The sequence below is a fragment of the Poecilia mexicana genome, unplaced genomic scaffold, assembly GCF_051168715.1.
Source record: "Poecilia mexicana isolate PSO_F unplaced genomic scaffold, ASM5116871v1 scaffold_10, whole genome shotgun sequence".
Classification (NCBI taxonomy): Eukaryota; Metazoa; Chordata; class Actinopteri; order Cyprinodontiformes; family Poeciliidae; genus Poecilia; species Poecilia mexicana.
Window position 1 is genome coordinate 25,107,589 of NW_028263379.1, and position 6,025 is coordinate 25,113,613.

The 6,025-nt window shown below is 38.3% G+C and overlaps 1 long non-coding RNA gene across 2 annotated transcripts; it reads left to right on the forward strand.

The window, feature by feature from the left end:
• The first annotated feature begins 200 nt into the window (after nucleotides 1-200).
• Nucleotides 201-1,565, forward strand: LOC148157128 (uncharacterized). 2 transcript variants are annotated; one of them, XR_015764372.1, is made up of 3 exons: nucleotides 201-402; nucleotides 482-565; nucleotides 1,116-1,565. It is a non-coding gene; the product is annotated as an uncharacterized LOC148157128 (long non-coding RNA). The 2 variants fall into 2 exon arrangements; XR_015764371.1 differs by having other exon boundaries at nucleotides 482-561; nucleotides 1,111-1,565.
• The last annotated feature ends 4,460 nt before the right edge of the window (nucleotides 1,566-6,025 follow it).

Sequence of the window (6,025 nt, forward strand, 5' to 3'; positions counted from 1 at the left end):
CACCTAAAACTCTTCAGGACCAGAATCGAGAAACACTGCTATAGACAATCCAATTAAGAAAATAAATTCTGCTACAAAAGTTTGGATTTGTCTTCTACAACTGAAATTGTGATCACATTTTATTAACATAAGTTACAATCCGTTTTCAAAACAGGTTTTGTGGTAGGTTACATATTTAATTTACTAGAAACAAATGCATCTGTAACCCACGTGACCGCCACGCCCCAACCACCTTCCCTTTAAGCCGTCCCTTTAACAGCTGGGACCCTCATGTGTATTTCCGGGTTTCCACTGTGCTGCTGCTCACTGTTGGTTGTGGCGTCGTTTGTTAATAAAACAATCTCAAATCTCCAACTCGACTCATCGCTGAACAAATTCATCCCTAAAACTCGAGGATCTGCGGTGAGTTAAGTACCATCTGAACTTGACGTTGTATCAGCAATACTAGCGCCGCTAATATATCCGCTGCAATACTCACCAGGTTGGGCTTTGGTGATGCCTGGTTTACCTTCTGATGAGAACAAGTAACATCCACTTCCTCAGACAATCCGTTACTCGACGGTGAGTAAATATTCATCCATATATGATGGGGCGTTATTTCCGCTGTGCGCCGCCAGTTAGCATTAGCTACCAACTCGACAATCAGTTGCCTGCATGAGTTCAGTCCACTTACTAATTATCTACTTAATAAAAAGTCACATTGTTGAAGCCGAATTAAAGGCCACACCTTTAATATTTAAAGGCTTCTCTTTCAACTTTAGATTTGATTATTTTTCATGATTTCTTTGTTTATTGTTGTATTCCATGCTGGTGCATCAATGAAGTCTGGTACCTAATATGATTTTGTTTGTAGCTACTTTGATCAATCACATTCTTAAAGTTGATTGATTTGATTTATTATTAGCTGTTTGTAGCGACTGCTAATTACTTTGAGAAATTTTGAACTTGAATTATGAAGTGCACTTTTCTTTTAAAAGAACTTTTTCTTATCTTTATAAAATATGAAGTGGTTGTCAATACATAGCAGTATGTATTTGTTTTTTTTCCCATTTAGCTTATATAAATATAACATTTATATATGAACTTAATGTATGTTTTCTGGCCTTTTAGGTCAGGTTTTTTTTTCTCCCCCTTCATCGACTCGGTTGATGACGGAGGATGGCGAGCTACCCACACGCCACCTGGTGGTAGGAAAAAGAACGACACTTTTCCACACAGGAAAACCAAACGACACTTTTCCACACAGGAAAACCAAACGACACTTTTCACACAGGAAAACCAAACACTTTCCATACAGGAAACAAAATAAACTCTAAGGGAGTATCTAAAGGAAAAGAACAATTCTCCCGTTGCTCTTGGACTTTTTGAACTATATTTGGTTTTGAAGTATTATTGATCATTTCTTTGTTGGGTTGTTTTTTTCCCCCGTCCTTGTTTCTTTTGAACAATTTTTTTGTTTAGTTTTTGCTGTTATTATTATTATTATTATTATTATTATTATTATTATTATTGTCATTATTATTATCATTATTATTTCCACTGCAATAAATAGCAATATAAACAAAGCTCTTTGCATCAGTGGCATCAATTATCCACCCAATCATGACTCCATGCCGTATCTATTTCTGATTTTATAAAGTGGTTAACACTAAGCCCTGCAGTCAGACCTGCGCATTTAAGAAGAGCGTTACACATCAGTGCCTCTTTGGACTAAAATCGTTGCGGACCCTGGCCCTGCCTTGTAATAGATTACTCACTATGTTTGTTACACTATGTTGTTTTTTTTTCTAGATATTTTTATTCTAATTCTGAGCTCATACTAGAAACAGATGTAACACTGGTTTATCTAACACTGATGTGTATTTTCAGCGTTGACTTGAGAATGTGTGGAGGGATTATTTCAAAATGCCTAAATCCACTGTTAATATTTAAATTATAGTGGATTACATACCGAATAAGCTCAGTTATATTTAGTGATTAAATCCATTCATAATACTTTTAGTTTCTACATAGTGCGTGTGTCTAATAAAAGATTTTTTCAGTAAGGAGGCTGACTGTTTTATTGCCAGTATCTCAAACTTGTACCTTACTAATTCCAGCCTTGCATTGTGGTTAATGAAAACAGACCTTGAAAGAGCACATCCTTTTCCTCTGGTCTCACTGTTTCTCTTTCAGCATTTAATTTAGATTGTTTCAATGTGGGGTCTAATATGTTTCATCAGCCTGACGTCAGACAAATCAGACAGTCAATAAGTCAGACAGACAGTCTGGAAAACCAATTTACATTTGGTGGGTTTTGCAAACAAACACTCGGTCTTCGATTTGGAAACGTGTGAAAGCGAAGGGGAAAATTATGGCATTCAAAGACATAATATGTTTTCTTGAATAAAAGACTTGTTCCTATAAAAATGCTGCATTCAGGAGTTTAATTCTCAAAAGCGCTCTCCTTTTCGTTACTTAGTGAGAACGCTGATCTACTTCTCAGCTGTAATGCCCACATGCAGGTTTCAGTGTGAACACACAAGTTGGCCTAAAAGCAGATTGACAGGTGCATGAGTGAGTCTGCCTCCTCATCCTCTCTCAATTACTCCACGGCGCACGGACAGCAAGCAACCGATTTGCCTCACTGGGCAATCTTGGGACCTCATTTTTTTTAAGTAGCTAAGATTTTTGCAACATTTTCAAATTTTGGAGGTTTAAAGTTCTAGAAGTGGTGAGATTAGCAATTGAATGTAGTATCCCATCTAACAAGTTGCGAACACTAACATGTATGAAGGCTTTAACGATGCGCATGTATTGTTGTCAAATTGAAGTTTCAGTCTGAAGTTGAAGTTGCAATCTCTTAAGCCACAAAACCAGCTTTGCAATAAAGTAATCGAGGAAATCATATTTGCTCACTGAATACAGAGAGAGACTTAAAATGTGGCTACACTTTGTTTCAGTTGTAATTTTATTTGGCACATCAGCCTGTTTGGGAGCAATCAAGTCCGTCCAACGTGCAGTAACATATTCGTGCCAATAGAGGGCAGTGATTCTGGTATTGATATGATTTTAGTAGAATATTTTTTTCTGTGGAGAAAAGATCCCTCTTTATTTAGCCAACAGTGCAACAACATTGTCATCCTTGTGTTCAGTCATTTCTCCTGTTAAACGTTCAATGTAAAATACGAAAAGAAAAGTAGCAAACATTTTTATGAACGTGATTGGGAGATGGTTTTTTTCTTGAGGTGCTTGTAAAATGTGAGGTGCTTGTAAAATGTGACGGTGGTGAATGGCTTCAGCGTAACTCATATATGAGTGTTAGCTCTAGCAAACTGGCTTAGAAATGTTTTTTGGTTCCTCGCTGTTTTTCTAAATTGGCCTGGAGAGCTTGTATGCAGGTGTCGTTCTTTCATACGTGTTAGCACATTTCCCTGCTGTTTGCTCATTTCTCTTGTTAAAACAGGTTGTTGAAATCTGTCCCTTTTCCTGGGATCTGCAATGTCTACATCCTTTTATCTGATTCAAAGAAAAATTATAGAACAGACTGAAGTGAAAAAAAATATATTATACAATTATTAGGCCAAGGTGTTCACACAAAAACACTTTAGAAGCTTGTAATTAGCCACCATTAGAACGAAAAGAAAATATGTTCACTTGCCCCAGTCCTGCTATCCGTTCTCAGGAGATGGCATTTTTCCCCAAATAGTTTAAATTATGCAAATAACTCTGATCTCTGGAGCATTTAAGAGTACTGAACTATCTATATATATGTGAATCTGCTTAACGGTGTGAGCACGATTTACAACAGATCTGAACAGAACAAAGTAAATAGATCTGTTTACTTTGGAAATCTGACTTTGATGTTCAAATCCAAGGCAAAGACACAGTGAGAATCGGACCCAACAGACATATAAGGTAATAGTCCTGGTTTATGTTAGCGGCTCCCTTGCATAAGCATCTATGTCACCACTTATAACACATTCATAAGGAAACAGAACAAATGAGCTCAGATTTTCCAATTCATACGTTGAAAAAGCATATAAACTACTACTTGCAGAGGAGAGTTGGTTGAGGTATTGTGGATCGGTAATAATGACTACATTATCACACATCATCTTTAAAGGGTCCATCAAGTTCAGTTGTATAATATGAATCCAGCTTTCAGGAAACTAATTAAACCACACAACTTGGTTCAAGAGTGGTTAGGAACCGCTCAGGAAGAGGTGGCTGGAGACCAGGCGCCGCCTCCCATCTCTCTGCTCTTCCATTTGGTACCAAAACCTTAAATGGACAGAGGATTGAATAAGAAAAAAATATTGTGGCACACGTTACATGTTGCAGCTTTGAGATTTCTCAAGCAGAAACGCTCAATAAAATAATTGAAATATGATGTTAGAGAGTCCCATGTAGCAAAGTGGCAAGCCACAAAATAAAAAAAAGGAAAGAAAATCTTAATTGGGGGGGGGGGGGAGGGAGTTATCCAACAATTTCAGTTGCTCGTTTTTCTTTATAAATCTTCAATGAAAACTGTCCTAACATGTCTCGTCATGTGCAAGTGGAAAGCTTTAACACCCAGAACACAAGCGTGGGCTGTTGACAGTAAAGTTTGTGTTTTGTGAAGTTTACCAAACTTGTCCTTACGTTCTGTTTTACTTTTAACGAGACAGGTTTATTAATTGAATGCTGCTGTGCAGCAGACTCCACAACGATGACGGCATGATAATAGGCTTTGGACAGATCTGTCCGGAGCAATGACATCCAGGCAGGGGCTCGTCCCAAGATGTTGCTAAATGTTTGCTTCTGTCATTGAATTTTTCCACCCTCGTTACCAGGATGACACATTTTTCAGCGTGTGCTCTTAAAGTAAGTAGTAGAAAGGATGGGCAGAAATAAAAAAAAAAAAAAAAAAGCAAAGCAGGAAGAGATTCGCTGAGCGATATCTCAAGGGAACCCTCACACAACGGGAGCAGATGTTGAGGAGTGTCCCCGCCTGTTTCCGGAGGTGTGTTTGGCTTTTAACAAATATTCCTTGAGCGCACAGGAGTGGTGTGAGATCAACATTTTCATAAAGCAGTAAAGCATTTCACCACTTGCAAAAAAAAAAAAAAAAAAAAAAGTATGGATCTCATCTGCCAAGATTGCGAGACTTCTGAGTTTCTGCCCATGCCTGTGATCAAACATGCATGACAGCTTGCCTTCAAAGCCAAGACAATATATGCCTGAGAAGTGCTGGCAGAGGCGTGTCAATCACTCCGTCCAGAGAAAACACACACACCCTGCCACGATAACGATAAATAAATACACATCAGAATAATTTTTTTGTGAAGTAATTAATTGTCAAAAACACTATGCGACTGCCTCAACCACCCATGCATTTTCTATTGCTATGTTTTATGGTGAGAATGTGCTGAGAATTTCCCTTCAGTCTGAAAGAGTCGCATTTCGCCGCACATCTGTTCTCGTCTCGTCTTGAAGGGAGATGCATAAACAATTGACACCAAATTGCTCAGAGGAAAACATTACAAAAGGCTCGTTTTACCGCAGTCATTCAGGATCGGCGTCTGATTACTCAAACATGCATACGCATCAGGGCAGCGCGTCGCCAGCTTTAATTAACTCCAGTCGTGTTCAGGCCCTTTTAGCAAATATTTTCAAAGGAGGGGGAGTGCAGCAGCTGCATCAGAGACGGAGCTGTAAACAAGGTAGAGCAGATTTAAATCTCACACCGTAGACAGGCGCAGCTACTTCCCCTGCAGGCGACTTTTCTTCCAGGCACTTGTTCCCTGAGGTGAACAGATCAAAGTAACAGACATTTGAACTTGGATCTGGTGGCCAACAATGAAATCGTTACTTTCTAGTAATGTTGGCACAAAGGACTCTTAGAAAGTTAGAAATAATCCCTACCTGCAGACATCACAGTAAAACAGTAAACAGGAAAAAAAAAAAAAAAAAAGATGCAAATGTGTATACTTTGCTGAAAACAATCAAGCATCATGTTTTAATTTTTAATTTTGAAAACCACTAGTTTTAGTCTTTCTGGTGT